The following is a 24618-nucleotide window of genomic DNA, read 5'->3' as shown; positions in this document are numbered from 1 at the left end:
CTTTCTACTGGTTGGAATTAAGCCAAATTTAAGTTCTTTTTAGATAATCTAACAATTTTAAGAAGTAGCCTCTTTTTTTAGATTCTGTCCTCATTTTTGAGAATTTTTTGGTAAATGTAGGGCAAATTAGAATAAGACAACAGTAAATCAGCACTAAAGTAACGCTCCGGCGACTATTTCGGCAGCTGAGCAGGAAAGTTGACATTTTTTCTGGTCAACCACCTGATATGATGTGAAAGCAAAACTGTACCTCTACATAAGCGTTTATCTGTTGATTCTTTACCAGCTTGTATCTAGCTATACGTGAATTCGTAGGTCTTCTATCAGATAGTATGTAGACGTGAATTCGTTAATTCTCTATAAGCTATTTATGAGTGGTCGTCGATGTGCTCGTAATAAAAACTGAATGCTTTTATTGTGATATATCAAACTTACAAGACAGATATTTGATTTAAAGTTTTAAGATTAGTAACGTTATCGTATTGGCGTTATCGTATTATCTGTAGCATCGGTATATGAGGCCACGAACTGTCTGTTATCTGCCTAACTAAATAAACTTGTGCCAAGACTATGATAGGGACAAAATAAGCATGTTTGGCAAGCAAGGAATTCGATATCACCCAAGCAGGATTGAAAACATAAGTTGAACATGACTTCAATACTGTGACTTGGACTCGACTCGAGTCATAACACTATGACTCGGACTTGACCCTTAAAACGGTGACTTGGACTCGGACTCGAGTCGGTGATGAATTGAAAATGACTCGACTCGACTCGAGTCAAAACCACAAAAGTCAGATTGACTCGTGACTCGGAACCATGTGACTTGGTTACAACCCTGTTGTAATCATTATAGCACCAAACACAGCAGCCCAGCTCAGTCCAGTCAAATTAAATCAATATATTAGGCTTTTGTCATCAGGTAATGTAGGCACATTGTCTTCCCGTATACTGGATCGTAGAGACAAATACTTATTCTGTTATGGGTAATTTCCGACGATACTTTCTGAGAGCCTTAACCAGTGCAGAATTGGGTTCAAAATTTGGTTGCATACAATTCGAATTATCTTGTTGAATTGAGCCTCCACAACAAGAGTAGTAGATGGCTAAACTTCGCCATATTCCTGATATACTTCCAGGTCTGACGGAGCGGTCGTCTGTGGATGAGTGCAACTTCATACAGATCTTTACATATTCAATACTATCAGAAAGCACTTTTGATTAATAGCAAAAGGCTGCAACAGCACAAAAGCCTCGTTTTGATGCGGTAGTGACTTCTCCTCGCGCTTCAAAAAGGCCGATGGTAATATATGCGATACATTCACATGTCATGCAACCTACTGCGTAATACAGGAATGCGACTCACGGACGTTGTTGTTTGACAAGTCGCGAAACATTGGAACCGGCATTACACATAAACCCTATTGCAGCAGCAACAATATTCATCAGTGCATAGCAAACGATTTATATTGTGGAAATTTGCATATGTAGGCTACAACTGCAATCATTACATAATTTTAAAAGTCGCATCACACGTGTATTGAATATCCTTAATACATCACATTCTGGGCGATAAAACGGATCATTTATAGGCAAGGCATTGAATTTGAATGTTCTTCAACTTGAATAATTTTTGGTGGGTACTGTAGAAAATCTCGGAGGTATTGTCGTAGACATAGCCTAATGGTGGTGTATCTGACAGAATATACAGTGCGTACCGCATAACTTAATTTTTTCGATGTAAAAGCCTCACATATCACGTAAATATATAATCAAAGATCACAATTTATCTCTGTCATCTGTATACAATCCACATGTACGGAAACGTATCAGCTATTGGTTAATATCGTCCAGAATCTTTTGGAGCATTATCGTCTCAGCTTCAATATCCCGCAGTATTTTCGCGCCATTCTGCATCAACCGGTTTGCAGTCGGCTGATCATTGACCTCGAGAGATAGTTGCGATTCGATGTCATCTAAATATTTAAAGTACATAATGTAAACGCTAGCTACAGAGAAATGTCGGATTAGAGTCTAAGTTCGCACGTCGTCATCTATAACCCAAATAGTTGTTGGGTTTAACTTGAATTAGGTGCTTCAAATTCTCGCGACCAATGAATTATGTGGTCCTGTCATTTTGTGGAAAAGGCTCAAATAACTGTTTGTTACTCAGGCAATTTTTCCCTGCTTCAATGTAAGTCGCGGTGTCGTCTGATCGTCGTGATAAAATAGGTACTCGGCATCGGATTCTTTACCACCGTACGGTTATTCAGTGACGTGCGGTTAGGGCATGCTAGTGAGACAGTACCTCGCCTGTCGTCAGGATGAGTAACAGAAAATTGTTGAAACATTCAATTATTAGTGATATTTTTCGTCGATGTTCATGAATTGCTAAATTCGAACATTTTTTCACCCATCTTCATCAATTTTCATATTTATAGTTCAATAATACAACGCGAAAAGAGAGGTGAGATACAGGTGAGGCACAGGTGAGCACAGAAAAATCTTAATATTGACAATGTCAGAGAACCAGAACTCCATTAAATTCGCCAAGGAATTTGAAATTCGGCATTTTTACTTACAGTGACGGCGAAGGGAAACAAGAGCCCGGTGAGGCACAGAAGAATCTGCCTCACCCACTATTCGCTTACAATTGGAGCTTACACACAAAAAAATCTGGTAGATTTACAAAGAAATTTCTGTAAATTTTACAACGAATTACCGGTCGCAGTCAATAGCAGCGTGTAGCTTGTCATTTTACATTTTGATATGTAATATTACATTAATTTAGCTGCTAAGTCAAGTTACCAGAATTTCTTCGCAAGGTTACTGACAGTTAATCGCTACGGCATTTTACCAAGCTATTGGCAAAATTGATTAGCTTCCAAGCCCCAGCAACCAGTGGATACGTGGAAGGGCATGTCACTGTGATATCATTCTCGTTGCGATTTGACCTGATTCAACCTCGTTCGCGAGACAGGATTAGGTCACACGGAACTGGTTGACCGTAGTACCAATTTCGGTATAGTGCATAGTTGGGTGCAAGAAGCAGCTGACAATGTATAGTTACACCATATACATTATATTATAAGGCTATGGCTACACGGTCGGTCTCGGCGGTTAGATTTGTTGTAACAGGGCTAATGAGGTACAAAAATCAGTTTAGGATATATAATCTTATTCCTAAAACTAGAAATATCAGCACAGCAGCAGGCTCAGTTGACCATTTCTTAATGGCGGACACGGCGACCTATAATAGGTTACCTTAGGTTGCGCGTGGCAGGTTTTTCTGAGATTCGTAGTAAACAACCAACAATCAACTGTGACATCACAAATAGCGTCCGGTTAGGTAAGTAAGTAGGGAACCACACGTGGAGCAATAAATATCAATATATACGAAATTCGATGCAAAAGAAAGGGACTATAGGTGTTGATAGATGTTTCTGTATGAAAAACCAAACTGGATTGAACCTTATAACGTGGACAGTAAATATTATTGGTGGCATATGTGAGCGGATGAATATCACTTATTTCAAAGTCGTCTGCGTGTCGAGCCCAAGCCCCGAACTACTGCCATCTCCGGCTAAGCAAATTTGCGTTGTCACCATGTTACAGTTGCATTGTGGGGGATAGGCTGGACGACTCAGTACAGGCGCTTATGGAAAAACGTACAGTTTTAAAATATATTTGATTCGTATTGGGTTTGTAGTATTTTATTCGAATGGAGCTTTGAATGAATAATCATCGTAATATTCAGGATTTGTTTCAGCCCAATATCTCGTGTTTATATCTGTGTTATCTGTGTATTCCGACATGTCGAAGACATCTCGTTTTGGTGGTAGCGTTTGTTGCGCCTATGGGTGCAGTAAAAGGCAGAAAAAGATATCCACGGAGTCATATATGAGAAGTAATAGCGATGGTAGTAGCGATGAAGAGTCTTTGGTAAAGCGTCGGCATCCAAGAACATTTCACCGGTGAGTGAATGGCAGAATATGCAGGGCAGCAAGACTATCTTTGAAGAATCAGTTTCTATTTTCAATATTTCCTGACCATCACAGTTAATCAATGTCCAGATAAGCCACAGCATTAATGATTAGGCCATGTTAAAGTGTCATTATACCAGAACATTTTGTCACAAGTATATGGATGTTGGTATGATCAGAGCCAGGGTTGTAACCAAGTCACATGGTTCCGAGTCACGAGTCAATCATACTTTTGTGGTTTTGACTCGAGTCGAGTCGAGTCATTTTCAATTCATCACAGACTCGAGTCCGAGTCCAAGTCACCGTTTAAAGGGTCAAGTCCGAGTCATGGTGTTATGACTCGAGTCGAATCCAAGTCACAGTATTGAAGTCATGTTCAACTCATGTTTTCAATCCTGCTTGGGTGATATCGAATTGCCTGTTTGCGAAACATGCTCATTTTGTCCCTATCAGAGTCTTGGCACGTGTTTATTTAGGCAGATAACGGACAGGTCCTGGCCTCATTTACCGATGCTAAAGATAACTTTACTAATCTTAGAACTTAAAATCAAATATCTCTCTTGTCAGTCTGATACATCACCAATACAAGCATTCAGTTTTTATTATGAACACATCGACGATAGCTCACGAATAGCTGATAGAGAACCAACAAATTCACGTCAAGATACTATAGTTGATAGAGAATCAATAGATGCATGTTTATGTAGAGGTCTTTACAACAGGCCCGTATGCTGTAAAAGCGTGCATGCAACTATGTGCATTGTGCAGTGACAACAGAACAGATACCTTTTGATTATACCAAAGGTTTTCCCAATTGCATTACCGACTACATCGCAGTTACAGCATTGGAGAAATAATTGTACAATGGAGCTGTTCAAAAACATTTTTTTCAAATTTTCCGGCTACTTCTTAAAATTGCTAGATTGCCTGAAAATCAAATTTGGCTCAATTACAACCAGTAGAAAGCAATGCTATGAAAGAAAATTTTAGACTAATTACAAATAGAGATTTTCGAATTTTACCGGCTATCTCATGATATTGTTACATTGTGTAAAAATATGATTCATAGCAAATTTGACTCAATTCCAACTAGAAAAAGTGAAGTTATTAGAGTAGAATGTTTTGGATATGACAAAATAGTCGGCTTACTACTATGTAATTATATTATATGAAAGAATTTCTCACTAAAATACTCCATTTATTTTCAAATCCAAAATATTCTCCTCTCAGATCATTGATTCCACTTTTTTTCAAATTAAGCCAGATTCAGTGTTCCTTTTATGCAACATAACAATTTTATCATATAACCACCCAGTAAAATAAAAAAAGAAGTTATTTTAGAACAGCCATATAGTACAAACATCACACAACATTAGCCATTCATTATTACTCACGTGCACAATGCACATACCTAACAAATCGTCAAATGGACGAGGGGCATTGTGTGTTTTCACAGACAGCAGATCAAACCAATGAGTTACACCTCAAAAATACTAATGTGGAAAGGAGATCCTCAAATATGTTGAAGCGGCATGGCCGTAGAATGAATCCACATCTACTGAATACACGTTCCACTAGTGCACTAGATGCAGGAATTGACAAGCATTTTTGAACCACACTGAAGAGCATTGAATACTCATTCTTTCTAGTCGCCCAAAAATGCAAAGAATCATCGCCTTCAAATCTACACATGAGCTTATCAGTCTCTTCACCATCTGAGTCATTTCATTGGCTCTAATTGAACTTTGATTCAATTGTTTGCTTGTATAATTGAAAAGTCTTGAGTACTTTAATTGCGGAGGATCTATTACCTCTTCATCACTGGACGATTTTGTACAATGCATTGCTACTATGTATCATTTTCTGTTGTTTTTACGGCGTCATATCTGATATCAGACAAGTGCAACGAAAGCAGTGGTGACAAATAGCAATGTCGGCAGAATTCGTCGGATGCGTTGATCTAGCCATTATGATTCACAAATTTCTTCATCTTCAAGTCATATAAAATAAGCCGAGTCAATGACTTGGGTCGAGTCATGCATAATGACTCGAGTACAAGTCGAGTCAATCCAAATATTGACTCGAGTCGAGTCATTTTCCCATTTCAAGAAAATGACTCGAGTCAAGTCGAGTCATAAAAAAATCGTGACTCGAGTCATGACTCGAGTCATTACAACCCTGATCAGAGCAGGCTATATCAGCAGTCTCAGCACCATGTCAGTTCATCAGTATACCTGTAATAGCATGACCAGCCAGGTCACTGTTTGTATTCTGTATGGGCAGTTCAGCCAATAACTTGCTTAGTACTCAATCCTTGCATAAAATTGTCGTGAAGGTTGGAGTTAGGACTAGAAGGAAAGGTATAATTGAGGGCCACACGGTTTTGTCCAGCATAGTTGAGTAATAATTCTATATTTCTGGTGCCAGATGCTCACACTAAAGTTCAAATTGCTAATTCCGTGGCCGAGTTCATTATAGCTTTGTACGTGCGAGACGTTCGATTTGTCTCGTAAGATGTTTTTTTAGGTTTACCTTTGGCTTTAGATTTAAAAGGTTACCTAATAGTTTATCCTTCTGGGGTAGAAAGTAACAGATATATCTAAATCAAACAAGATAATTCCACATATGTTCCTGCTACTTTTATCATCGTTCATAACAGAGAATGGTCAATTCGGTGTGCTTCGTATCATAGAATTACTTGTGAACTGATACAATGTTCTCTACAACGCAGCTTTCCTACCAATGATTCCCTGAAAGAAAGATGGATAGAATGTATTAGAAGAAAAGACTGGGAGCCAGCAAGATCGTCGGTCATCTGCTCTGATCATTTTACAGAAAGTGATATTTACCGTGTTGGCGGGAGAATTCGTTTGAGGACGAATGCGGTGCCGACAAGATTTCTGAATTTTCCAAAATATATGAGGCCAAAGGTACGGTAGACACTAAACAGTGACTATATATTTATGAAGTTTGAGTTCCAATTACTATACCTTTATTTCAGCCCTAGTTAACATAAAATTCACAAATTTCAGGCTTCAAACAACCGACGAGTGAGACCTTCTGCAGTTCCAGATAAGAAACGGCAATATGAAGCACAAACCGCTGAACCTGAAGTAGTTCTTCGCGACCACAGCTACTGTGCGCACACGTCACCTCGAAAAGTCGTTCAACAGCAACGCCGTAGGGTCGCAGAAATTAAAAAGAGGCTGGTTGCAGCCAGAATGAAAACATACCGTCTGCAAAAAAAGTGAAATCTCTGGATGAGGTCATTGCATCTCTTAAGAAGAAAAATTTGATAAGCGATTCGTGTGTGGAGGTAATGTCACAAAAATCCAGTGGTCTACCAAGTGAGCTCTTGCAACGTATGAAGCTACAAGCTGGTGGAAGAGGAGTCAAATACTCTAAGGAACTGCAATCATTTGCAATGACGCTTCAGTATTATTCTACCAAGGCATACAATTTTGTGCGTCAGAATTTTCAACTTGCTCTTCCCCATCCAAGTGTGATAAGACGCTGGTATGGAAAACTTCCCGCTGAGCCTGGCTTTACTAGTATTGCCTTTTCTGCCATCAGAGGAAAAGTAGAGGCATCAGCAAATCCTGTAATATGCTCCATAATGATGGATGAAATGTCGATCCGCAAACAGGTTTTTTGGGATGGAAAACGATACCGAGGATATGTAGACATGGGTACTGACTGTGAGGATGATGATTCTTTGCCTCTTGCTAAAGATGCATTAGTTTTTATGGCTGTTTGTATCAATTCATCCTGGAAGATCCCGCTTGGATACTTTTTCATTAATGGTTTAACAGGATCGGAACGAGCAAATTTGGTCAGAATTTGCGTAAGCAAGCTTAATGAAGTGGGTGCAACTGTTGCTTCATTGACATGTGACGGACCTTCATGTCACTTCGCAATGCTTTCTGCATTAGGGGCAAATATATCCTCCAGGAACATTGTGTCTAGTTTTACTAATCCATATTTACCCGATCATCAAATCCAAGTAATTCTAGATCCTTGTCACATGCTCAAACTAATCAGAAACTGCCTAGCAGAATGGGGTACTTTGCAAGATGGTAGTAGGCACCAAATTTCTTGGAATTTCATCATTTTACTGCAAAAACTCCAGGCATCAGAAGGCCTGAGACTTGGCAATAAGCTGAAGAAGTGTCATGTGGAATGGCAGCAGCAAAAGATGAAAGTGAATTTGGCTGCTCAAACAATCAGCAGCAGTGTTGCTGATGCAATCGAATATTGTGATAAAAACCTCAAAATGAGATGCTTTCGGGGTAGTGCTGCTACCGTCAAGTTTTTGCGCAGTTTTGATCGCCTTTTCGACATACTCAATTCGAGAAACCCGTTTGCAAAAGGGTATAAATCTCCTTTAAAGGAATCAAACCAGCACTTGTGGCGTCCATTCATGTATGAAATGATGGATTATATTGCCAAATTACAGGACCCCTCGGGAAAACCCATTGTTGAATCTCGCAGGAAAACAGGATTCCTTGGATTTCTGGTTTGCATAAAGAGCACGCAGAGCCTTTTTGATCGCCTAGTGGCTACAAAAATGGTGAGGTACTTGCTGATGTACAAGTTCAGTCAAGATCATCTTGAGCTATTTTTTTGTGCTGTCCGTAAAGCAGGAGGCTTCAACAATAATCCTACTTGTCTGCAATTTACTGCTGCGTATAAAAGGTTATTGATGAAGTTGGGAATCCGTGCATCATCAGGAAATTGCGAAGAAAGAGACGCAACCGCCATGTTGGACCTCTTGGATGATTTCAGGATTCAAGAAAGTGGACTCTCTTTCTTCTGCGACCTTGATCAGAAGATACGACTTGGAAGCGAAACGACCTATGCAAGATGAGCATGACTACTCCGATGTTCCTAAAATAACAACTTTGTCTGAGTACAAAAATCAAGCTATATCATACATTGCTGGCTATGTTGCCAAGTCAGTGGCTGAGCGATGTCTTTGCCCAACGTGTAAAGGGTCGCTCATGGTGGCTTCGGCAACCAGTGGCAGTTTCCTGCAATTCAAGAACAGGGGTGGCCTAACTAAACCATCTACTGGTGTTATTGCAATATGTGAGGAGGCTGAAAAATGCTTCCAGCGAATGATTCATGTTACTTCTGGAAAGTTACCTCATTGCAAGGGCTTGATCAACGCCTTTGCCACTGCTATTCTGTCGAACATGTCTTGTAAATCACCAGCTTTCCCAGAACTTGAAGACCATATTTATGACACCTCAGTTGGTGACGATCATATAATCACTCTGACAAAAGACATCGCCAAGACCTATTGCAAGATTAAATTCAAACATCTAGGAGTAGAATACAATCAAAGGACATCAGACGAGAACGTCCGCAGAGTGTTAACAAAGCTGATTCTCTTCAAAAATCAAAAATCAGTAACTGCCACAGTTGGTCAGTCAACTTTCAGGTTGCTTGTTTTCAATTTGCTGATGATCTTCGCCAGCTCGAGGGCAACGACACGCTCAAAGTTCCCGCTTCATTAAAGATTCAGGAAATGTGTCGTTGTTTACCCAGACTGGCACCCCCGTGAAAGGGGGGGTCACATTGTCAGTGAACCGCTGTGCTAGAGGATCTTCTGAACCTGACGCTATGCTATGCTATGCTGCTTGTTTTAATAGAAAAATTCGTTTCTCATAACCGAAGCTGGTGTTTCTGAAAACGAGAGTTCAGCATTTTGGTAGGAGACAGTACAGCGCGTTATTGCGTGTGACCACAGAAATGGTTGATCTAAAGCCATGTGCTTCATCTAGTAGGGTAGGCAAGTATCGTGGGCAGAAAAACTGAGTTGGAATGTTCACATCTCCAGTTGGTTTTGAATCTAAACTAATTTCTGGTTTCATGAAAGTGCAAAACGAGCCAAGCTTCATGTACACACGTATATGGGTAGCTATAGGTGTAATTATGATAAAATACGGTGTAATTATGATAAAATACATGTACGCCATTTAGATTGTATCTTGTGCCGTTTTGATTCGATAAAATTAATATTTATTATGAACTCCCAAAGTGCACAGATTGCTGTTACAACCAACATAGCCCCAATTTCACTGTGAATTGGGCAATTCTAGCTACATCTGAATAAGGACCCATGCGTTTCTTGTTTCTCTCATTCAATGAACTCATTCAGTCACTTCTACAGAAATCACTACCCCATCGCCACACATAGCAGACATATCTTTACTTTATCTTTTTTGGATTTATTTAAATACGCTGAACCAATAAATATGTAGAATAACCACAATGGCATTCAGTTGATTTCAGCAGTGCCTTTTGATATGTCCCATGATGCTGAATTTTCTCCATCAGCAATATTCACAGCTGGCAGTTATAGCATTCACATCAGCTCCATTGAAGTATGAAGATTTTGAATCCAGGATAGGTAATTCCGAGGCACGCTCCGATAATAACTTCAAGCTGACAATCGTAGATGCTTTTACTTCCTATAGATTCATATATCTGAAAGATAACTGAACTGGTATTATACATCTTTTGACAGCTTGGTTATTTCTGTACACGTAAAATATGCTGGATACAACGAGTAAAGCAATCTACATCAGGAATATAACCACAAAAAATACATAAAATGACACATAGACAACCTTATTTTACCACAAACAGTCGAAACCACTTATATCTTCGACATGTCGAAATACACAGATAACACAGATATAAACACGAGATATTGGTCTGAAACAAATCCTGAATGTTACGATGATTATTCATTCAAAGCTCCATTCGTATAAAATACTACAAACCCAATACGAATCAAATATATTTTAGAACTGGACGTTTTTCCATAAGCTCCTGCACCAAATCGTCCAGCCTATCCCCCACAATGCAACTGTTTCTAGTGACAACGTAAATATCGCGAGTAGCGCACTCCAGTGTTTATATAGCTCAGTGGTCGAGCCGAGTAGCCGACTGGTCGGCCATTAATATTGAGCTTTGGGCATGCAAAGGAAGTAACGACTTTCGTTGAAGATTCTCAGGACTGATGAATGGGATACGCATCGTAAAAGGTACAGTAGCCTACTGTATATAGTATTAGTTACCGTGAATATCTACGACTGTGCACACCACCCGGATGACTTTGGTTTCATGATTTAAATATTTCAGTCGCCCCATTCTCAGTTCTATTTTGGGATATTAGTCGACTTGTATAATGACCTGCGACACCACATACTCTGCCGCGGAGTAGTTGAAACTGTTAGCTTGTTATTGACATTTATCGGGTCATAGCTTAGATATGTTTTCATCCACTGCTCGATGTTTGGCTCACATGCCGCATCAAATGAGGCACCTTTTCTTTCAATACATTGATCATTTAAGTCATGAATCTCTGCTATATCATGTCAAATGAGGAGTCGTCAACTCACAATGTACCAGTACCGGTACTTCAAAACTTGTTATATTTTTGTTAGCCTATTTGTCTTAGTTTTTATAAGTCATATGTCTAGGTTAGCAACTTGGCTTAGTATAGCGACTTACGCATGAAATATTTTTAGTGGAACTGCAAGATACTAGTCACACAGAAGGAATGAAGACGAGAAAAAGAAACAATTGGAAGTTTATCCGGCGTTGGAATTAATTCACCTTTTCTTGGGACCACTCGTGCTATATTTGCATGCCTCCTAAACAACCTCCAGCAGCAATACTTTTTCATTGTGAATCATGAATGAATATACAGTTGTCCTAATGTCGTCTTGAGAGCGTGAGGAAACTTTTGCGGTATTTTGGCATCGCGTTGCTTTGGGATAGGTATGGATGTAGGCTGAGACGTGAATTTACAAGCTGGCATGTAATCTGATTTACAAGGACAGCATGTAGGGTTGTAGGTAGGTAGGTAGGTAAGGCGGTAAAATTACAGTCTCGGTGGTAAATGTACACATAAGAAAATGTAGATTGAATATACCAGAGGTGACTGTAACATTACAGTCTGGCATGTAAAGTTAGATTACCGGACGGTTGTCATTCGCTCAGAGACGTCGTAGCGTGCGGACGCATCGTCGTTTCAGTTCATTTAAGCTTAGCAGATTGGGTAATCAAGACAAGTGTCCGACTAGCAATTGACGCTTCGCCGTGTAGCCAGATGGATATGGAGACAAGTTCCTCCGCAAAGAGGAAGTCTTCAAGTACCTTCACTTCTTCTGAGGAAGAATGCGGGGATGGGGAGTGGTGCGAAGTAAGAAGCAAAATACCTGCCAAGAAATTTGCACTGATGGATAATGCAGTTGGGAAGGAACGGGAATCTAATAGCCAAAAAACAGCAAGTCAGCAACTTGACGTGCTACTATCGGGGTCTGATGGAACACGCATGGGACACCAACATCCTACAAAGGTATGTGAGGCACTTAAGATGAACATTGGCAATTTTGAAAAAATACGTAGATTGCCTTCTGGAGATCTAGTTGTAACTTGTAAGACCAAAGAACAGGTTGATAAACTTCTCACTATAGACCAAATAGGAAAGGACTCCAACTTGATCGAAGTCAAAACCTCATTATTTGGTGCCAAACCTTATGTAGCACGAGCAGTGATATCCGGTGTTCCGCTGGATATAACAGAAGAAGAGATATTGAAAGAGTTCTTTGAAATTGGCGTCAATTTCGTTAAACGGTTAAAGCGCAAAGTAGATGGAAAATATGAGAGCAGCCTATCGATTTTGTTATGTTTCGCGTCTGAGACAATTCCTGACTACGTGCATTTTTCATACCTACGGTTCCGTACAAAACCTTATAACCCGCCACCGGTCAGATGTTTTGGATGCAATAGATATGGCCACACAAAAGAGAATTGTGGGAAATATTGCTGTTCAAAATGTGGGGGTCGTGATCACGAGGTGGAGAAGTGTACCAAAGATTTATGTTGCATTAATTGTAAACAACCGCACAGTGCTGCTTATGCCGGGTGCCCAGTATACAAAGAACAGGCAAAATTACAAATCATAAAAGAACGTTCCAAGGTGACTCACTCCGAAGCTAAATCAATACTAAATTCCGAAACACCCGAAACACAAGATACGCGTCTTTACAGCGAAGTGGCGCAGGATCCCAGGTAGCACGCCTACTTGGGTACCACAAGGTATCAAGGTGAGATGAATTGTGGTAACCAGCTGGTGAAAGCAATCGGGAACCGTACATTTTTGGCCCCATATTACAGAGGTATTTTCTGGGGAACCATGTGGGTAACCCACCAAGCTGATAGCGAAGACAATATTACGACCCCGGTCCTTGTGGCAGTAGCAGTGACAGTGTAAGTGGGCCGAGAATTCGGTGTAGACATTTGCTAAGGCGATGATAGGTAAACCCTACACGTTAGTTAACTTTATCATTGTATACTGTACAGTACATACGTGCTACCAACACTCACTCAAACCATATATATACGGTAATCTGAGTATATAATAACCTTTACGGTGGGTGAGTGAGGCCATCATCACTGTTTAAGTGTAATCGTTGAGTTATATTTTCAACTGAACAAGACACACACAATGTACAATGCGATTAGATGCAAAGCGATGTCATGAACAGATAGGAGGATGCCGACCGACGCGCAGTTGCCGTCTTTTAGACTGACATCTACCTCGGCTTAGAGTGCCCGCCGTCACAGTTACTCTCGATGTTGATCATTTTCGAGGCCACGGCCCTTGCTAGCGATTTCCATAACTTGTGAGTGCATTCTTTCGTCGAGTCATTCTCGGGTCTCATGTCGCAAGAAGAGGAGCCCGGACAAACCTCCAACGGGAGTCGAACCGAGGCCGCCCGATTCTTAGGCGCTTATTGTCACCAGTACCCGAATTCAATTCATATGGTGGTGGAATTAAATTTGGAAATGTCCCAGCGACCAGCATCGCAAATGAATAAATCGGAAACCGATTATAATATGACTTTACTATATAGATGAACAAACCTTGCTGTAGGAAAATATAATAGAAGCATCTATTTCGGAAAACTACTCGGTCACATGTGGGAGCCGTATGAAAAGTCGACCATTCTTCATTGACGAAAATAACAAGTTCCAATTATCTGATCACAGAAATTTTACGAGTAAAATTAATCATGAGTTAAAAATAATAGATACAGATAAGGGATAAAGGTAATGGGATCTACGCAAGAAAATTATACCGCACGCTGTGAGGAATTGAGTACTCTAGCAACGGAAATTTAAGTTCACTTCAGTGTGAAAAACGGTCAATTTTAAATAGTTCAAATCACATTGACGAAGTAAAGCGCTGGTAGGGGTTTTAATGTTCGAGGTTCGAGCAACCAACAGGGATAGCATAATAGCTAGAAAACTTCACTACATATGGAACCACCTTTATTATTCGATGAAATAAACCAAATAACATTGATGGAAAATAAGGTTGGTTCCTGTGTGGGTGATATATGGGAAATCTGAGCTCCTCCATAAGTGGATTTCTCATGTTTCAAGATGATTTGATATCAAAAACTCAACAAGTAAAACTCCCCCGAGTTCAAATTGATAGGTACAATTAGATGAGACTTATTGCAATCTACCTGGGATTGGTATGGTATAACCACGCATCTTTATGGATGGAAATCCCGCTTGGTTTCGATGTGGGTTACATGTTACTAACCCATTCCGATCATCCATCCCACCTAACCACTTAAATTCCACCTGGATACCAAGTGGGCGTGCTAGCTGGGATAGCGCAACGCGTGTCAACAATCAGCAACAATCAACAACCCAAGTCACCGAGCCACCATCAGGAAGATTCCGCGACAAACAACCTCTAATCACATGAACAAAGACAATAAAAGCAACGATCCAAACAATCATCCTGATTTGCAACCAAATAATCAATCTTCGTTAGCGTATATTGATCCGATCCATCTTATTGCTTTACTGGCTGAAATAGTGAAGCTTACATTGGCGGCCTGCAACTCGGACAAGGAGTGCGACGTATACAATATAGTATCCAAAGTTTCTTTGAAATATCTCGGTCGACAGGCAGATGTTGTCACGATGAGAAACATTTTCGAGCCCTTCCATGATATCAATGACACCAATCCGATGACAAATCCCATAAACGATGGATAATATAGGACTGAACTTTTTACAGTGGAATTGTAGAGGATTATATAGGAAACATCACGAACTAAAACACTTTTTCACGACTCTGGAACGTGCTCCAGATGCGATAATTCTCCAGGAAACACACCTTATCGAAAAATACTCTCCGAAATTTCCAGGATATCACTGTCACAGAAAGGACAAATCCCTTCATTCTGGTGGATTGGCGATCTTCATTAAATCTTCGCATAACTCCAGCATCGAAGCAGTTGCTACAACCGACATCGAGGTACTTTGTGTGAAGCTTCACGGCCTATCATTGTACAATGTGTACATCCCACCCGACTGCCGCTTACGCGACAGTGATGCGAACATTTTCGAGACGTTACCACCAAAATCCATCGTCTTTGGCGACTTCAATGCGCATCATTGGTCGTGGAGTCACCAAACGAACCAACGAGGGACTAAACTTTTTAATGTCCTCGATCACGCAAACTTAGTCATGTTAAACTCTTCAACTCCAACACATATCAATCTCGCGAGCAATGCTGTTAATCGTTGGTCATTGCTAGATTTAACACTCGCTAGTCAAGATATAGCCGCGAGATGCCAAACTGAAATATCTTCGTCGCTGCTAGGAAGTGATCATTTCGTAGTATTCACGAAGTATATGACAAACTCGGCGATAACTTCCTTTTATCGACCACCATCGTGGTCTCTCAAGAAAGCCAATTGGAAGACGTTCTCCCGAATTGCAGATGAAATGATCGATTTGTCCGATCAACGAGATGTTGAGTCTGCAAATACTATTCTAACAAAATGCATAACGACAGCAGCGTATTGATCAATACCAAAGACAAGGAATATGGACAAGAAATATGTCCCTTGGTGGAGTCCCGAATGTGAGAGAATGATTCGTAGGAAAAGAGCAGCATATTTAAGAATGAAGCGCACCTTTGATATAACAGACGTTATAAACTTCAAAAAGGCCAGGTCCGCATGCAGAAGAACTATACTCGAAGCAAAACGCTTTTGCTGGGAGTCTTTCTGTTCCTCGCTGAATAATAAATCACGTTTAAATCACGTATGGCGGGTTATTCGTAGCATCGCTGGTACAAGAGCGCATCAGCAAATTCCTCATATCCGAGTAAATGAAGTTGATCACATCGAAGACACGTCAAAAGCTGAAATAATAGGCGAGCACTTCGCTACCATAAGCAGATCCGATAACTACGCTTCGAATTTCCTCCTTTCCAAGAGTCAACGTGACCAACATATTACATCGTGTCTACCTTTCAATGTGAATCTGGAAGATCCAATGAATGCGGCGTTTCAGATGTCGGAACTTAGGGAGGCACTACAGAGTCGGAAAATCTCTTCTCCTGGACGGGATTCGATAAATTATCAAATGCTGCAAAATCTTTCGACGTCCGCCCAGACCGAGCTTTATAACATTTCATGGAGAGATGGAAAATTTCCTAAATCCTGGAAACATGCTGTAGTAGTTCCTATCCTAAAACCACGAAAGGATCCTTCTGAAGCGGGATCATATCGACCCATCTCATTGTCCAGCCATCTTTGTAAGGTTATGGAAGTGATGATAGTAAATAGACTTCAGTGGTTTCTTGAGGCGAACGATCTTCTTCATTACTCCCAGTCGGGTTTTCGTCACGATCGCAGTAACCTAGACCAGTGGTTCTCAACCTTTTTCACCCCGCGGACCGGTCAAATTTCAAAAAATGTCTGGCGGACCGGTGAACTTTCAAAATTGATATGAAGCCAAAATGTAGACTATGCAACCGTTTTTTGCAATTATATGGTGCTAGAGAGTGACATTTTATGGTAGTGAGTCTGCTGAGTCGAAGTAGAATTGCCTTGTCGAGATAAACGTGATACCGCCGAGAGTCGTTTACAGTCTTTTGCGCCGAAGGTCGTGGGTTTAACCGACCACGCCAACTCGAATAATATTCTTCCTTTTGACAATATCGAGAGAAGAAGCGTTTCATAGTCGAATCAAGCTCATTGTCGTGCTACCTTGCTCATTGCCCACTACCACCAGATGCAGGCTATTCTGGCAGCTATACGAATACAATGCGTACCGCAAGAAAACACCTTACAGCAGCTATACCGGCCATGCACGGAACCGGGCCGAAAAAGGACTTCGTCAGCCCACCCCAAAAACGTTGGTCTTGGGCCCCCACAAGCCGATAAGCAAAACTTCCGGGGGCTTCGGCCCCAGGCCCTGCTGTTGGGTCGAGGTTTTCACCTGTACTAGTGAGCACATTCATTCTACTCAGTGTAAGGAGAAAGTTTATGTAGCCTAGCTTAATCGCGCCAATAGCGAAAATTTTTAATCATTCATGACTCATATCGGTTTTCTCGCTGCCGAAATTTTGGCACACCTTTCGGATGAGTTGTAACCAACTCACAAGGCTTCGAGTCACAAGTCAATCTCACTTTTATTAATTTTGACTCGAATCAAATCTATAGTCATTTTCAATTTACCACGGAGTCAAGTCCGAGTCCAAGTCAGGGAGCAGAGGGTCAAGTCCGAGTCATGGTATTATGACTCGAGTCCGAGTCCAAGTCATTTTGTTGACTCTTCAGTTCCCAGTTAAAGTCTTGTTAAACCCACTTTTTAGAACTCTGTTTGATGATAACGAATGGTTCGCATTAATAATATCCTAATTTTCTTCAATTTCAGCGGTTTTTGGTCGCATTTTCAAGTACGAGTACGGATAGACGAGATCCCAATATTGCATGTGGTTGCTTTAATATTATTCGAAATTACAATGAAATGTCGGTCCTGGCCGTCTGAGTCTCGAGTCATATGACTTGGTTCGAATCATGTACATCGACTCGAATCAAGTCGAGTCATCCGAATACCGTGACTCGAGTCGAGTCATGACTGGAGTCATTACAACCCGGCCTTTCGGAGTCACATGTTAGCGTAAACCTAATTATGTGTTGGTACGTCGTGGCGCGCTAATGGCTGGCACCGAAATGCCTATTTCTATAAATCATGCGTATTTCTCGGAGAAGGGAACCTAATATGCAAGGCATTCAGTGACACTAAATCGCGCAAAGCACGAAAAGAAATTGAAAAGTGTTGGAAAAAGTTTAAAAAAAAAAACACGCTATGATTTATGTTCATTTTGCAAAATAATTTTGGGCCCTTTTCAAGCTCGGCCCCTCTCCAATTGGGCGGTTTGGAGTGCCCCAGTTACGGCTCTACACAAAATGAATGAATTGAAAACGAATGATCGCGCAAACTGCGCTGTTTAGCGATGAGCTCGTATCTCTTCTGTACTTATCGCCTTCAACATTGTATCTTGGAATTAAGGTATAAAATTGTAATATACCTGGCGGACCGGCAGGAATGTCGTCGCGGACCGGTGCCGGTCCGCGGACCGGCGGTTGAGAACCACTGCCCTAGACCATATACTTCGCCTACACGACACCATATATAAGGCACTGAACAATCAGAGATCAGTAGTTGCAGCTTTTCTCGACATTGAGAAAGCCTACGATATGGTATGGCGAAATGGTTTGCTCTATAAACTGTCTGCCCTCGGCATACATGGGAGGTTGCTGAAATGGATATCAGATTTTCTACGTGACAGATCGTTCTCGGTTCGCATTGGTTCTTCGCTATCCACGCCATTTCAACTTGAAAATGGTCTTCCGCAAGGAAGCTCTATAAGCCCCATCCTCTTTGCAGTAATGATAAATGATTTGGCACCCTTATTGCAGGTGGGAAATGGTCTCTTTGCGGACGACTGTGCAGTATGGGACAGTGAGTTGTCGTTAACTGACGCAGTGGCGGAAGTTCAAAAATCATTAGACGTGATACACAAATGGTGCTCAGATTGGGGTTTCAAGATCTCTACTGACAAGTCAATTGCAGTGATATTCACCAGAAAAATTAAAGTTGGTCATCATACGCTAGATTTTGGTGGAGTTCCGTTGAGATTTGAAGATAAAGCGAAGTATTTGGGAGTCACATTTGATAGAAGACTAACATACAAATATCACATTGAAAATATTGCCTCGAAATGCACAAAGCGATTGAATATGATACGACTCCTAACCGGCACTTATTGGGGGGCAAGTCGACCTTCTCTGTTACAGTTGTATCGAGCGATGATTAGGAGTACAATCGATTACGCGATGCCAGCATACTTTTTTGCCGCGGAAAAACATTTGGATAGACTGAATATAATACATAATCAAGCTCTGAGGCTCTGCTGCGGTGCAATGCGAAGCACTCCGATTTGCGCTTTAGAAGCCGAATGTAACGAGATGCCGCTTCACACCCGGCATTTACACCTCTGCCTTAATTATCGCTGTTTTTTTCTGGCCCATTCCACCGACAACAATCCAGCATCGGAATTATTAGATGATACCTGGCACGAAATATATAGTTTGACAAATCCAAAATTTCGAACTTTCAACCTTATCTCAAAAATCGACTTGCTCCAACAATTCACAATAGATACGTATCGACACACAACTGTGCGTGTGCAACCGTGGAAAATTCCTGTTCCCTGCGTAGATTTTCATCTACTGCATTCCAAGTGGTCCGATACTTCATTTGAACAGTTACGTCAGAATTCCCTGTCATATATAACAGAAAAATACATTGGATACGACCATATTTATACGGATGGCTCAAAAAACGACTTCGGAACGGGATGTGCAGTGTATATCCCAAACCACGTGTCGATAACCGAACGATGTTCCTTGTATTCGTCAAGCTTCACAGCTGAACTAACTGCTATCTCCGAGGCACTGAAGTGGATTTTAGAAAACGGTTCGTATGTCAAGAAATATTTACTACTGTCGGACAGTTGCAGTGCATTGCAGCATCTACAAAAAGCGCGTTTCCGAAGGATGAGTAAGGTATCAAATGAAATTTCAACTAATCTACTTGATCTTAAATTCCAGAAAATACATATTATCTTCGTTTGGATACCAGCACACGTCGATATTAAAGGCAACGAGACGGCAGACCAATTGGCAAAGTCCGCAGCAACGTCATCTGAAGGGCGGAATCCTACAAATACAGTTTTGACAAGGCATGAAGCTAAGCAAGTCATACTGAAATATTGCAAGCAAATTTGGAACCAACATTACCTCGAAGAAGATAAAGGCTCTCATTTCAAACTTTTTCGTGAATCCCTTAATCATAGTACACCAAGTCTTGAAAATCGCATTTGCGACCGAATATTATTTCGATTGCGCTCAGGTCATTGCGGACTGAACGCACACTTGTTTAAGATTGGAATCGCACCGTCGCCACATTGTAGCTCCTGCAATAAGCCTGAGACGGTTGAGCACTTTATAATAGACTGCCCCTCGCATGAATTTCATAGAACGTTCCTGCGCCGTGCTTGTGTTTGTATGAATATTCCATTTCGCCTCGTGAACTTACTAACGGATCCAAGCATTTTAAAATACGTGGTAGAATATGTGCTGAGTTGTGATCGATATATTTAAATTGCTGCTAAATTAAAATTTAGTAATGTCGTGGCGCACAAGACCTGACGGTGATAGGCGCCACTCTTTTTCTTCTTCCAACAATAAATACCGGACGGTTGTAAGTTGAATTTACATTGAGTGACGGTAATGTTATATTACTGCCAAGTGGCTGGCCACCCTGCTTCCAGACATTTCGCGGTAAATCGAGGTAAATTTTTTTTTCAGTGTACAATCGCAGTAAAGTGAAACGCGCGATTGATTGCAGAAACCGAGCGTGTTGTATGAATCATGAAGTTGCGATGGGCAATTTGTAATGCGGTCCAAATACATTACCTTACTGTTGTAGCTGTTATGTATTTTGCATCCACACCTTGCCTAAATTGTGGTAAGCAATAGCGACTTATATATCCTACGTCGTCGTTGTTGTTCGTGGCATTTATGATTCTTTTCTACTGCAATATTCATTTATAACATGCTGATATCCTGCATCAGGGGTTCTTAAAGTATAGGTCGCGAAGTGTATAAATGCTAGCAAAATTCTGATGCCAGTAGAAGCATACCAAAACCCTAATTTTTTTAAATTCAGTGTTGTATTCACGCGAATTAGTATTTAGTTTTTGGCGATTGCGAATATATACACCAAAACAGAAAGAAAATCATCACTTGAATAACACTAATCTTGGTGTGAACGTGGACGTTGGCTCGTCGCAAGTTACTCCGCTATCATTTCAGTTGCGGACATACTTATTTGTACGACGTGTTAGGGCTTGTTTCAAGTCGGTAATATCATAGCCTGACAGCTATAGTGCAAGGATCGTTGAAAATGGTGTTACTGTGACAATTACGTTTGTACAGGGGCGCTCGCTTTACCGCTAAAATATGAAAAGGCCTACTTACTAGGGATGGTGTGAACCTCTGAAAGGTTCAGGTTCGTGTGAACGCGAACCTTTTTGAAAGGTTACGTGTGAACGCAAACGTGAACTTCGTGACGTCACGTGACGTCAAATAGCTAATTCCAACCCTAGCTTTCAATGAAGTGATATTCTATATTATTGTACACGATATACCTAGCGACGACTCGGGCCACATAATGCCACAATGCTGAAGTACATTTTGGCGTTTTCTACGTCGCTAAATGTATCAACTGAGGCAATCAAATGATATAATACTCCCATAAAATCAATATCATCCTTCGGTTTGCCAATGATTTCGAAGAGGAGTTGCCAGGGAATATAAGCTTACGCCTTAACGGCCTTGACCAGACCGGGCAATGTATTCGGTGTATGCGTATTGCTACATTGGGCAGAGTGTAAATCAGGATTTTATGCTTGCTACCGATATTAGGCTACCCCAAAAGTTATACAGCTGTAGCCAACACCTCAATCGCACGGATTTGGTTTTAATGATGCAGTAAACATATGAAGTGAAGATAGACCCCGTACGCTAGCTAGATTTGTTACATCAAAAAACGATATTAATCTCATTGATTGGTTGAATAAGCATCATTCGCTCTCTACATGTTATGTATGTCGCTCGTGATGTTGTGTGATTGCGGGTTAGCTCACATCACAGAGTCACTAAATATTCACAAACGGAAAGTTGGATATTTCGAGCAAAATTTTTGTAACAAAGCAAGTAAAATCTTTGAGATTGTCAAGGTGCATGCTCGTTTCAAGTTTTTTTTTATGCAGCCGGCGTCATTCATAGAGTGGCACGCAGTTGAAATGCAATAAGTTCGAACCAAAGATGTCAATATGAAGTGAAAATTGTAATATATGAAAAGGTTCATGTGCAGAACAGACTTGGACAACTAGAAAATTTTCAGCTTTTCAGAATTAGATTAGAATTAGAATTAGAGCTCCACAGTTTTTTTCAAACTAGATTAGAATTAGAATTAGAGCTGCACAGTTTTTCCAAATTAGATTAGAATTATAATTAGAGCTACACAGCTTTTTTCAAATTAGATTAGAATTAGAATTAGAGCTACTAAGCTTTTTCCAGATTAGATTAGAATTAGAATTAGAGCCACTTAGTTCGCAAAAACTTGGAAATTGAATGAAATTGTACATGGGAAAGGAATACAGCAAAATGCAGTTCACATCAAATCACAGTGCGTGGTGCAAAAGGCCGTGAGGCGATAAGCGCCACATATTTTGGTTAATAAACAACAGCAACAACAGTGCATTCCCATAAACATGAGAATGGTTAACTTCTGTACACCAAGCTTGGCTCGATTTTTACTATACTTTAATAAAACATTACTTCTTTTATGGTAACCGTGGGCATCGCCCATGTTAGTCAGAGTGGCGATGTACTAACGTAAAGTTTTAGTAACTAGAATGTTGTTCGCAGACTACAAGCTACTCTAGCAGGCTATAATTGTCATAATATCTACTATGACTGCACGGTGTAAGTAAGGCGATGGCGGCTTGGCACTGGATTTCCCTGCGCAAGAGAGATATTCTTTTTAACTCACTGCAATAGTGCAATATGCCTCGGACAAAGAGACATTTTCAGGAAAACAATAATTAGATTAGAACTAGAATTAGAGAATATGGACATTTCACAAATTAGATTAGAATTAGAATTAGAGCATAAGAACATTTCACAAATTAGATTAGAATTAGAATTAGAGCATGGAAGCATTTCACAAATTAGATTAGAATTAGATTACTGGCATTTCGCTCTAATTTAGTGAAATTAGACAACTAGAATTATCTAGTTGTCCAAGTCTGGTGCAGAACCTACCTAGGATCTGTTGTGAACGCGAACCTCTAAAATCCCGAGGTTCACACACAGAACGCGAACGTGAACCTCGCGTTCACACCATCCCTACTACTTACCATCGCATCTTCCCGGATAACTGAAAAATATATGAAGATGTTACATTTTTAACTACCACGCAATGTTATTTGTAAAATGTATATGTAAAATTCGTTGGTAAAATATCTGGACATAGATATTTTTGTAGTTTTACCAAGATTAAATGCTTTTCGAATTATAAATGGTGTCCACATGCACTTATTTTGGAAAACTGGATTGCGATGAACCAACTAACTTTTCAACCAATTCCGTCACTTATGGAATGGTTGACTTTGATTGCCGAGGAATATTCAATTGATTCAATTAACACACCGCAATTTCATCTCAATATTGAAATTGGAAGCGGTTCATTAGCGCGGTTCATGTATTACAATAAATAAAATGCGTTAGACTACAACATATCGACACTAACTGTATATGGAAGGCAGTCGACACCCCGGCAGCTATATAGGTACCACATGCTGCATAATTGATTTGATCTCTTTCACATCCATAAGTATTTTAAAGCGTGCGGTATCCATGAACCGGTTATACGAGCAACGAGCTCGCAGATTGCAACCACAGCCAGGATGGAAACACGCAACAAAATATATCATACATCTGACCACGTCGTAAGGAGAACGATTCTCACCTAGGATGAGAGATTAAAAGACTAATGTAAGTGTATAAAATTTGATAATATACACAGTCAATACTTACTTGCATCTACATAATCCACTGTCGATCGCTAGTCCCGCAATCACACATAACAACATCGACATCCCCGAATAATTTTATCGCTATTGCAGTCTTTCAGAGCGTTTGGTTCTCTCTGTGGTCGAACATAGTATCAGTTCGTTTATTGGCAGCACATTAAAAAATACTTACAATGCGCGCAGATGCTTTCGTGATATAGTTTTAGCGATGTCAGTAACCTACTTTATATCGGCTATTCAACCATTGCTCATCCACGTTTGCATGCCATGCACCGGGAAGTCCGGGAATAAACACACAGTTTTTACCAGGAAGGGAAAAGCGCAAAACATACTCCAGTTCAATCAAAATAAGCATTTTTGGTAGCCCAATCATACCTCGTTGCAGGTCCCGGCTGAAATTGAACCGTATCCCTATCTAGAACATAGGGGTGGGCAACCTTCGGCGCACTGGCAGCATAGAGTAATCAACAATAAACGACCAAGCATCTTGCCAATCTCGGAAGTTTTACTTGCTTTGTTACAAAAGTTTTATCGAAATGCCCTTCTTCCTCACTGTGAAAAATAAA

The 24618-nt window shown here is 40.5% G+C and overlaps 1 protein-coding gene and 3 long non-coding RNA genes across 5 annotated transcripts in view; 2 read left to right on the top strand and 2 right to left on the bottom strand.

The window, feature by feature from the left end:
• The window catches only part of LOC145441998 (uncharacterized), a 230707-nt gene that overhangs the window by 85382 nt on the left and 120707 nt on the right, over positions 1-24618 (bottom strand). The gene's annotated exons all lie outside the window — the stretch shown is intronic.
• LOC145442256 (uncharacterized) lies at positions 1755-24455 on the bottom strand. Its single transcript, XR_013915996.1, has 3 exons — positions 24057-24455; positions 23378-23397; positions 1755-1976 (listed from the first exon to the last, which is right to left on the bottom strand). It is a non-coding gene; the product is annotated as an uncharacterized LOC145442256 (long non-coding RNA).
• Positions 10976-11792, top strand: LOC145442298 (uncharacterized). The gene is made up of 2 exons (XR_013916017.1): positions 10976-11038; positions 11525-11792. It is a non-coding gene; the product is annotated as an uncharacterized LOC145442298 (long non-coding RNA).
• Positions 19788-20413, top strand: LOC145441224 (uncharacterized). The gene is made up of 2 exons (XR_013915773.1): positions 19788-19866; positions 20001-20413. It is a non-coding gene; the product is annotated as an uncharacterized LOC145441224 (long non-coding RNA).

Source organism: Botryllus schlosseri, chromosome 1, assembly GCF_051294905.1.
Source record: "Botryllus schlosseri isolate E-star chromosome 1, Bs_hap1, whole genome shotgun sequence".
NCBI classification, from domain to species: domain Eukaryota; kingdom Metazoa; phylum Chordata; class Ascidiacea; order Stolidobranchia; family Styelidae; genus Botryllus; species Botryllus schlosseri.
This window is presented reverse-complemented; position numbering and strand designations above follow the sequence as displayed.